This window comes from Lotus japonicus, unplaced genomic scaffold (genome assembly GCF_012489685.1).
Source record: "Lotus japonicus ecotype B-129 unplaced genomic scaffold, LjGifu_v1.2 AP026983.1".
Lineage (NCBI taxonomy): Eukaryota > Viridiplantae > Streptophyta > Magnoliopsida > Fabales > Fabaceae > Lotus > Lotus japonicus.
The window spans coordinates 238,164-250,014 of NW_026645414.1; the positions used below are offsets into that span (position 1 = coordinate 238,164).

Genomic DNA, 11,851 nt, shown 5'->3' on the forward strand with positions numbered 1-11,851 from the left:
TTACTGAATAACAAACTTGAAATTCAGTTACACTCTCTCTCTAAGCGGTTACACGCTCTCTGTCTCTCTCTCTCTAGATTCTCTCATTGCAATCCTTTCACTCTAGGTACAATACCTTCTCTATGTTCTTGGCTGGAACAATTGGCGCTGTCTGTGGGGATCGGTAGATTTCGATTCCCAGACTACGTGGATTACTATTTTTGGTTGAGAGGAGTTCGAAATTCTGTACAATTTTCTCTGATTTTCGTGCTTTTGGTTAAATTTCTGGTTCGCGGTTGAGATCCGATGGAGACTTGCCGTCGTCGCCGCACCGAGACGCTGGAGCAGAAGCGTGGTTCGCCACCGCGTCGTGTGTGGGGAAGGCCGCGCCGTGAGTAACCTGAGCAGCCAACTCCTCCTCCACCTCCACCTCCACCGCCTCCTCCTCCTCCTTCTCCGACGCCTCCATTACCTTCTCCACCGTTCTCACCGTCACAGCAAGGATCTCCAGCACACTCGTCGGAGGTCTCAGGAGGTGGAGACGCTTGATCCGCAACGTTGACAACATACGGCAGCGGAATGATTACTTGCAAGAGCAGTTAGATTACTATCACCTTGAGCAGCAAGATGAAGGAGAGCGGGAAGCAGAGGCTGTGGCAGAGTTTGAGCCAATCTCGGCGGTGGTAAGAGAGGTAGTCATACCTGACAACATGAAGAATCTTGTTCTAGAGACGTACAGTGGAAAGACTAATCCGAAGGATCATCTGCTTTATTTCAACACAAAAATAGTGATAAGTGCAGCTTCTGATGCTGTGAAGTGATGGATGTTCCCGTCAACATTCAAAGGCACAACGATGGCTTGGTTCACGACTCTGCCTCGTGGATCCACTATGAACTTTCGCGATTTCTCGTCGAAATTCCTCGTTCAGTTCTCTGCAAGCAAGATCAAGCAGGTCACAATTGATGATATATACAACGTTCGTCAATCAGAAGGTGAAACTCTGAAGCAGTATGTAAGGTGGTACAATGCGACATATGTTAAGATTGAGGAGTCGGAACCGCAAGTCTGCGCGCGCATTCAAAAATGGCAACCATCCGGGAAAGCTGAACAACAAGCTAAGTCGAAAGCCAGCTCGTTCGATGGCGGAAGTACGAGCTCGGGCGAACACTTACATCCTGGATGAAGAGGATGACGCGTTCAAAAGGAGGCGCGCAAAGGTAGAGAAAGATGGCAGTCAAAAGGACATATCCCCGGTAAACAGGCAGGGTAGAGAGAAGGGGGAAAGCAGCAAGCGAAGGGATAAGAAACCAAAGTCGTCGGACAAGTTTGCGAAGGAACAACTCTATCCAAAGAAGGAAAGCTTCGTACGCCGACGCCTGTGGTCCCAGGCAGATACCAACAGCGGACAAAAAGGAGACATTGGCGACGAGAAAGAAAGGAGCTGAAGAAACCTTCAACAAGGACCTCGAACCGCCGTTTGGGACAATCAACACAATCGCAGGCGGCTTCAACAAAGGCGGCGACACGCCAGCTGCAAGACGCAGGCATGTGAGGGCGGTGAGTTCAGTACAAGAGTTTTCAACTCCATTTGGTTTTCAGCACCTGAATATAGTGATATCGTCGGCAGATTTTGAAGGGATTAAAACACATAAGGACGATCCCGTGGTGGTAATGGTAAGGATTAATAGTTTCAATGTGCGAAGAGTGCTCTTAGATCAGGGTAGTTCTGCGGATATCATCTATGGCGATGCATTTGACCAGTTGGGGTTAACAGACAAAGACCTGATGCCATTCTCAGGGACTTTGGTAGGCTTCTCGGGGGAATAGGTCTGGGTGCGTGGATACTTGGATTTGGACACAATTTTTGGTGTGGACGAGAACGCAAAGCTCATGCGCGTTAGGTATTTGGTTTTGCAGGTAGTGGCATCGTATAATGTTATCATTGGTCGAAACATGCTGAATCACCTCTGCGCAGTGATATCGACAGTTGTTGGTCAATCTGCAAGTGCACAGATATTTCCGGGTTTTAATATCGAATCCACAGGGACCGTGAGTGAGAATTATGGTTTAAGCTTGAAGCTTGTGAGTTTTGAAAGCGAGTAAAATTCAGAATTTGATTTGATTGTTTGTAACAAAGAGTTCATAAAAATAAACAAGAGTAAAGAGTTGTAAATATCCATTGATAAAGATGCTTTGGGTTATCGTTCATCCAATCCTCTCTAATCAACTTACCCTATGCAAATGAAATCTTGATTCAATCCCTTGTTGCTCTAGCCTAGTTACTCACTTATTGATTCCTCACATAAGCAATTCTCTCATACTAAAAGCTAAGCCCAATTCCTTGTGTACTTAGTCATTTATATGAGGTTTTATATCATGCAAATTAGGCCAACAAAACCCAACCCTCACTCTATTCCTAGAAGCAAGCAAAGAAGGATCAATTTCAACCCAAGTCCCTAAACCACAACAATCTTCCGATATGATTATAGTTTAACCTTTAGCAAGAGTGCACCCAAGCTAATCATGCAATATAGAATTGAAATACAAGGTAGATTCAAGATCGTAAGCATAGGGATAGGAATTAACAACTAGAGATTCATGAAATCACTTAAACCCAAAGCAAATAGAGTACTAGCCACTCATGGCTAGGAAATCCATACAAGAAATGTAAATGAAACCTGGAAAATACTAGGTGGAAGTTTCCCACAAGCCCCAAAAGCACTTCCTAAGCTTCAATACTTAGTAAAATTATAAGAAAAAGTCATAAGTTCTGAACAAAATGGCCTAAGGCCTTATTTATAGGCAAATTGGTCGAGCATGGGCGCTCGAGCGCTGCCCTGGGGCGCTCGAGCGCCCATAAGGCAGAAGCTGAAATTCCCCATCTGGCAAGCTAGCGCTCAGGCGCCAGACACTCGTTTCTGGTGACTTTTTGGCTTTTGTAACCCCCCCCCCCCTTGAATGATTCTATCAATTCTTCGAGCAATTGACCTTCCCTCTTCATGAGTTACCTGCTGAAGCACTTAATGACCAAGACAAGGAGAAATATCAAGAAATTCAAAGGATTTTTAATCACCTTAGTCCCTACAATTCAATGAAAAAACAAATGCAAGTCCTAAACTCTATAAAAATGCAAGAAAGACCCTCATAAAACTACAAAATTACTAAAACAAAACACAAACTCAAATAAACATAAAAATGCATGAGAATGCATGAAACACTATATGAGACAAATAAAAAGACTCAAAACACTCAAAGAAATGACCCTAAAAACACTACTAAAATAGGGTCATCACACCACTATACTCAACGACAGCTCGCCCTCGAGCGTAAAAAACACTCGCTTTCCCTCAAGCGCAAGAAATTCTCCCAAGAAAAGTGCCTCACAAAGGATACTAACCACAAAACAGGGGGATAGAGTAACTACAGCTAGTTCCAAGAGAAAGATTCAACAACCAACTTCATGCAACTTTCAAATAGAGAAGAGTGTAGAGTCCATTCATGGAAAGCATATAGATCTAAACTCCTAAGGTGAGACAAAGATATAGTGCACTGAGCACACAAGTAGTTCATAGGTCCTGTGTATCATTCTTTCAAAGGCAACAAAGATCAAACTTGCACAAATTCGATGAGACTTCAAAGAGGGTTGAAATGATGGCTTGGTTAAACATGCCGGTAGTTGATCCCTAAGGATGACTAGGCTTTCAAAGTATACTGAGTGTGGTCCAAATTAAGTACCCTGGAGCTTTTACAACCAGCAAAATAAACACAAGTCTCTTGACCCCTTTCTCAATTTTCATTTTTTTTTCTTTCAACTCCAATTTGAGTAGGAGCTCTTTTTTTCTTTTCTTTTTCTATTTTTTTTCATTCTCATTTGGGGCAAGAGACTACTTCAGAATTCATTGAGCTCCATTCGATTTTAAGGACCAACACTCCCCAAAATTCCAACCTAACATCCATCCCAATTACTTGGCAACAACAAAATCTTCATTAAGGCTCAAATGGGACAACTAAGGACAATGTTCACACCAATAAACTCAGAGGCTCAAAGTCCTAAAAGTCTCAAGAATTAGGCAAGTATCACAAAGCATGCAAAGAATGAAATCAACGCAGAACCAAGAAGTACAAGTGAGTCAGGATTCCCCAGGAATTTTTATGGTGAAGGGTCAAAGATAGACCCTTAATGGACTCACACCAACCTATTCTCAAGAAACACTCGGAAGACCGAAGTCTCCTCCTCTCTTTCCCAAGCATGCAATCACTCATCCCCAAAACTAAAGTATCCATAAAAACAATTTTCAAAACCAGCACAAGTATAAGAGCAAAATCTGCGGGCAAAAATCATGTGAGTATAGGAAGTAAGAGACCCAACAAAAAATAAAAACAAAGCTAACTACAAAATGCATGAACAAAAGAAAAATAAAAACTACAAATGAAAAATATGATAAAAATGCATGACCTATCTAAGAGTAGACTTACCTCAACACAATCACTCCATGGGGTCTCGGTTGCCCATCCCATCATCATACTCCGGATGAATTCCGGCATCATGCATTAGGCTCAGGTCAATCATTCCTTGCTCCAATGTATTAAAATCCATTGGGCCATTATACCTGGGATTCGCCGTGCTACCGCCTCTCCAATGGAGATCAAGATCCCTATGAAGGCGATCATGTCTCAAGAACATGCGCCCAAAGGCGGCCTCCATCCAAGCAGGTGCAGGACTAGCACGCGATGGAGTTACCACCTCATTCACAACCTCATTTACCTCCTCCTCTTCTTCCTCTTCTTCTTCCGCTGGCTCCGTAGGATTCTCTTCATCTTCCTCCTCTTGAGGCATCCTAGACATCCATTCCTTAAAAAGCTTATTAATTCGATCCTTGCTCAGGACTCGAGCAACTGGCAACCTCTTCTCTATGGTGTAGGGTGGCCTCGCAGCTCCTCCTCTGACCTCAGTAACCAATCAATAAATCAAGTGAGGGAAAATGGGCCGGTGCGTGTCCTTACTCTCATTGTAATGAGAGTATATCCTCTGAGAGATGATCCGAGCCACATCCATCGGATGGCCCCTGATAATGCAATAAATTGCAATCAGAACCACCGCTCTCACCTCGGTCTTGTGGGAACTAGGGAACAGAGAGTCCTGCAAGAATTCTGCCCAAATCCGGGCCAATGGAGTCAAGTCAGTCCTCCGAACATAGGTAATGTCTCCCTTGTCATTTGTATGCCAATTCTTCCCAGGCCTAACCACAACCATCCTCAAGTCCCTCCGGAACTCAGATGAATAATCAGTAAGCAAGTCATGGTAGGTGCTCTTCAATGGAAAAAGAGCATACTCAACATTCTCAGTAAGGAGACCAAGAACCCTCCTAATGTCCTCCGGCTTGTAGCTAATGATGTCGCCTCTGAACCAAGAGGTAAAGGTAGGAGGATCCGGCTTATCGCCTTGATCATCACAATAGGATTTTGCAAAGAACTCCCTAGTCATTACTTCACAAGCCACAGGAGTGGGAGTCACCCACGTCTTCCACTTCATAGTCTCCATGACCTCTTGCATGCTAAGAGGATCAATTCGCCCTTCTCTGTAAAATACTCCTCGCTCCTTTACACACTCCAAATGTGCAAGAACATTCGAGTAAAACTCGTCCTTCTTGTAGGAGAGGAAGCGGGAGCGGTCAAATTGAGGAGAGGAGGAGGAAGAGGCAGTGGCTCTTGTGTTGTTCCGAGCTCTTTTAGCCGGCATCTGCATAAGGTTAGCATAAACAAAAGCCACACAAAACCATTAGTCATGTTAGTCAAAAAAATAAAAATAAAAATAAAGAGAAAGAGTATTCACAAAAATTAAAACTTGAACTCCTAAGAGCACCCATTAAGCTTTCTAGTGAAATTGGCAAAGAAAAGAGAACAACCACAAAGCACTTGCCCAAAATCGACTAGAAAAACTCATTGGAGCATTTTATCAAACACCTAGAAGGCACAAAACAAAGCAAAACTAAACTACTACTACCTAACTACCCAACTCTCACAAATCCTCACACCCATTACTAATTTTGGCACAAAATACCCATGAATAACATAAACAAACCCACCTCAACTTGCACAAGCTTCGAATCACTCATCCACAACCCCCAAGAGTCATACATTTACAAAACCCATGAATGTAGATGGAAGGAAGTGGAAATGATGGAACTTACCTTGAACTTGGAGTGAGTGGGTGCAAGTGAAATGCTCTTGATGAAATGCAAACTTGAGCGGGAGAGAATGAGCAAAAGTGTGTGCAAGTGAGATGGGAGGAGTAGGCAATGGGTATAAGTAGTGAGAGGGGCGGTTTTAGAGAGAAAGGAAAGTTAGAAAGTGAGAAAATGAAAAGTTAGAAGTGTTTAAAAGCAAAAAACTGTGTGTGTGCGTGTTTGGGCGCTCAAGCGCTAGTGATGGGCGCTTGAGCGCCCTGGGTGCCCAGAAAGCCAAAAGCTTCTGGCAGGCTGGCGCTGGAGCGCTAGCCCAGGGCGCTTGAGCGCCCTGCCCTGTGCAAAATTGCTTTATTTTCTTTTTTCCTTTTGTAGAAATAAAAAGAACTATCCTAAGACATTTTTAACAAAAATAAAACAATGGATTGTCTCCCATTCAGCCCTATGTTATAGTCCAAGGTAGATTCTCCTTCCTTTGATGTTAGGAAGGAAATTCCTTACTTTCGAATGACTTACCACAAGTGCAAGGGAGGTACCTTGCACAAAACCTTTGAAACAAATCCTCCCATGAGGCTATGTCTTGTTGCTCATCAAACCATGCTCTTGCTTCCTTCGTCAAAGAATGAGGGAAGAGTTTGATTTTCAACTCATCATCACTCACCCCCTCCTTCTTGACAAGAGCACTCACAAGGGAAAACTTCACCATATGAGCATGGAGATTCTCGTACTTTGACCCCCATACTTGTTACTGGTAACAAGCTTGATGAGAGCTGGCTTGAACTCAACATCTTTTTCTTTCACCTTCGGGGGCTCCCGAACCTTCTTTGGCAAACTCTGGATTACTTCACAAACAAAGTCTTCGACAAGGCTAGTCTCCAACAAGGGGTTGAAGACCGAGAACCTAACCTTGTCCTTCCCAACTCGGAGGATTAAATGACCTTTGTCAACATCAATCTTGGCTCTTCCGGTAGCTAAGAATGGTCTCCCAAGAATCAGAGGAATCTTCTCATCCTCTTCCATATCAAGCACAACAAAATCCACCGGGAAGACATACTTATCCACTTTTAACATCACATCCTCCACGATACCATAGGGAGTCTTCAAAGAGCAGTCCGCCATTTGCAATGAAAGCATAGTCAGAGTAACTTTACCAAGGTTCAGCCTTTCATACATGGTAAGCAGCATCAAGTTGATGCTCGCTCCTAGATCACACAAGGCCTCAACCTCTGTCACACCTTCAACCACCACCGGAATTGTAAAGCTTCCGGGGTCTCTTCTTTTTTTTTCGCATCTTTCTTTGTAAAATGGCACTGCATTCCTCAGTTAGCACTACTGTCTCGTCCATATCCTTCAAACTTCTCCTCTTAGACAATATATCTTTCGTAAACCTAGCATATATGGGCATTTTCTCCAAAGCATCGACAAAAAGAATGTTGATGTGGAGATTCTTGAAAACATCCACAAACTTTGAAAACTTCTTGTCTATACTTTTCTTAGCCAAGGCCTTAGGAAAAGGAACCTTGCTAACTTCAGGAGTAAGGTCTATAACTTCTTTAGTCCTGATGGGTACCACAACTTCTCCCTCAACTATCTCCTCACTTTTTTCTCCTTCTGTTTTTTTCTTCAATTCATTCATCCTACCACTTCTAGTGGTCACCACAAAGGCATTCTCTTGCTTAGGATTGGGGATAGTATCGGAAGGGAACTTACCTTGAGGTCTCTCGGCTATTTGCTTGGCAAGCTGGCCAAATTGATTCTCTAGGGTTTTAATATCCGCATCTTGGTTCTTGTAATTGTTCTTAGTTCGGTTGATGAAAGTCTCAACCAACTCTTCCAAACTCTTCTTGCTACCGCCACCATCAACTTCACCTCTCTCTTGTGGTTGCCTTGAGGTTTGGCCTTGAACACCTTGATTAGGGAATTGCCTTTGATAATTACCTCCTTGGCCATTATTGCTTTGCCTCCAAGAGAAATTGGGGTGGTTTCTCCATCCAGGATTGTAAGTATTGGACAATGGGTCATTACGAGCTTGACCCATGGCCTTGACTTCCTCTTCCGGTCTAGTCTCGGTACAGTTTTCACTATCATGCTGTCCTCCACAAGTCACACACTCCACTTTGACAATTCTACCACCGATCTTGGTGGTTTTCATTTGACTTTGAATTTCAGCCATTTGCTTGGAGAGTTGCTTGTTGGAGGCAATGAGTTGATCATAAGCCTCAACTTCAAGGACTCCTCTTCGGGCTTGGCGATCGTTACTAGATTTCATGGCTCTCAAAGCCATTTTTTCAATCAATTCGTACCCAACTTGTGGAAGAAGGGCATCGAACTCTCCATTTGAAGCCTCGTCCAAACCAAACCTTGAAGAATATTAGAGACCATCATAGAACTTAGCCACTTGCTTTGCTTGGGTGAGGTTGTGTTGTGGACACTTCCTCAATAGCTTCTTGAAGCACTCCCAAGCCTCATAAAGATTCTCATCGGTAGCTTGGGCAAATGTCATTATGTCATTCTTCAACTTTCTCAAGAGGGCTCTTGGAACAAATCTAGTGGTGAACTTCTCGGCAAGATCCTCCCAAGATGTAATGCTACCTTGGGGTTGTGAGTTCAACCACTCTTCAGTTGTGTCCCTCAATGAGAATGGAAACAAGCTCAAGCGGATTGTATCCGCTGAGACATTTTGCACTCTGTACGTGTTGCAATTGCGGATGAACCGCTCCATGTGTGCATGAGGATCCTCGAGAGCACCTCCATCATACTGATTTTGGCTCACCAAATTGATAAATGCCGGTCTCAGCTCAAAGTTTCCCATGCCTTCGGGGAAAACATGCTGCCGGGATAGTCGTAGCTCATGGCAGCCATGGTGAGGTCTCTCAAAGAGCGCGGTTGGCAATTTCTGCCTCTTGCTCTACAAGTCTTTGAGGAAGGGCCTCTTGCACCCTTGCGTTTATGTGCGCTTGCATCTCTTCTTCCGTGATTTGAGCAGCCATGGCTTCAAGCCTTTGTTGGGCTCGACGACGGTGAAGAGTACGTCCCGGCTCCGGATCAAACACCAATGGATCCGTGTCAAGCCTACCTTGCATAAACTGAAATAACAAAACCAAAGAAAAGGTTACTAACACCTATTCAATGAAATGTTTAGAAGAAACTACAAACTTGTAACTTAAACCGAAAACCACAAACAGTCCCCGGCAACGGCGCCAAAAACTTGTTGGTCAATCTGCAAGTGCACAGATATTTCCGGGATTTAATATCGAATCCACAAGGACCGTGAGTGAGAATTATGGTTTAAGCTTGAAGCTTGTGAGTTTTGAAAGCGAGTAAAATTCAGAATTTGATTTGATTGTTTGTAACAAAGAGTTCATAAAAAAAACAAGATAAAATGAAATTTGTCATCCTACTATGTATGTGTTTTATTCTCATGCTAAAATATATACAATACGCACAAAAAGATTAAAGATAAAATGAAATTTAAAATAACCAACAATTTTCACTTATTCGTATAATTAAAGATAATTATTACATCTATAACATGTCATTCTCAACCCAATATTTATTATGGTGATAATGTTGGAATTGGTACATTGTTTTCATCTATTGTACTTTAACAGTCGGGCGGGCACGGACACCAGTGCCATTTCCTACAGTCGCAGCAATGAATCTGAGTTCCTGGACCACCAATCCTTTTAGCATCTCCTATCTCATTTGTCTTACCCACCACTTGTGTGTTTTCTTTGACATCAACATTAGTAGTCTCTTGGGGTCTTTCTATCTCTTGTGCGATCGCCACAAGATCTGCGAACAAAAGAGCGAAAAGAACCACCGCCAACTTCAAAGAAGACATTATATCTTAATTAGTTTTGTAGACAAAAATAAAAAAACTCAACTTTCATCTACAAAATGAATATACACCTATTTATATGCACATAGAGAGTTCTATACTTTTCCAAAATAAGGTAAAGTTTCAATGTATAATAATATTAATAGTAATATAATACATATACATAATTAGGTGAAATTGACTTGACTTATTACATATATTAATAGTAATATAATACATATAGTCATATACATAATTTGGTAAAATTGACTTGACTTCACAAATATTACATGTTATGCTTATAAAACTAATACGTAAATATTGTAAAGAAAGAGGATAATATACATAAAAGTAATATGTATATATATATATATATATATATATATTTATATAGAAATATTACATGACCAAAAATTATTTGGAGAATTTTTTATGACTTTTTTTAAAAAGTAATATTCATTAAGAAATAATTTATTCTAGAAATATATAAATATTAAACAATGAAATGAAAACAAATATGTTTATAAAAAATGTAATCATTAATAATAACTTTGACCACAATATAATCAATACCAAATATTAATAATAAACCAATTAATAATGGTTTGAAAAAATAATTTATAGGTTTGAAATAATTAGAATAGAATTATTAATATTGTTATGAAATTAATTAATATGAAATTACTTCCATATAAATTTTTAATAATTTGTAACCAAAAAAATCCTTTCAAAAAAAATATTGTAACAAAAAATAAATATTTATTCACCATAAGTAAATATTAGAAAATTATAATATAATAATCTAAATCATTAGGCATTAACGATCAATTATTAGATTATTGTATAATTATTTATTAAATCTTTTTTTGACATATTACTACACAACAATAAGAAAATCAATGATGATTTACAAAGTATTGAACCTATCTCTCTATTCCATAAAGAAAATGACACACGCACGGACATAGACACACACACAGACATGCATGCATACATACCTCAGTATATTTAAAAATAAAATTTTATTGAATAATATGTTATAGCTGAAATTTGAATAGTAAAGTCAGTTAAATTGAAATGATGATTAATCTACTAAGTATATTTTTTTTAAAAAGAAAGATATTATTAATAAAAAAAGCCTGAGCATAAGAACTCCTCAAGGCACAAAACAAGGTACAAGAGACTGAGCAACAAAATAACCCACGACCACCCCACAAACCCGCAAAACGGCTTATAACGTAATCCTAAGAAAGAGCCTCATTAAAACCTTGCCGAGAAAAACCCATTAGGAAAAAAACCTAGCAAGGAAGAAGAGTACCACAATCTTAGCATAGTCATTTTTCTCCCAAATACAATGACATAACATTCCCTAATCTCATTCAAAATTTCATTGGCTCAAAGCATGGACATCCACAAATTTTAACCAGCTCCAGCCACACCAGCTCGAAATTAACAGCAACAACAAAATTATAAATTAGCAGGCAACAGAAATCAGTAACAACAACAACAAAGTTTTAAATCAGCAGAACAACAACAACAACAACAAAAAACAAGGTTTTAAATCTCGCTTCGTTATCTGAATATCGGCTGCGACATAATGGTTTCGGTGGCCACCGAAACCGATATCGAATGATTTAACAGTGGGAAGGAGAATCACAGATAACGTCTGCAACGGAACGGTATCACGGCCGCAACGACTCAACGTAACGTCGTTTTCGCCGCAATAGAGACTGGTGCAGCTGCAAACTCCATTTTTCTGAGGTGGAGAGGTGGTACAGCTTAAATTCAAACACCATTTTTCTGCTTCGTGGTCTTCACAACACTCAATCTTCACATTTTCTGACTTCGCATCGCACTCTTGGATCC

The 11,851-nt window shown here is 40.8% G+C and overlaps 1 non-coding gene across 1 annotated transcript; it reads left to right on the top strand.

Annotated features, from left to right (window-relative positions):
- The first annotated feature begins 8,579 nt into the window (after positions 1–8,579).
- Positions 8,580–8,686, top strand: LOC130727322 (small nucleolar RNA R71). Its single transcript, XR_009015249.1, has one exon. It is a non-coding gene; the product is annotated as a small nucleolar RNA R71 (small nucleolar RNA).
- Positions 8,687–11,851: the final 3,165 nt, after the last annotated feature.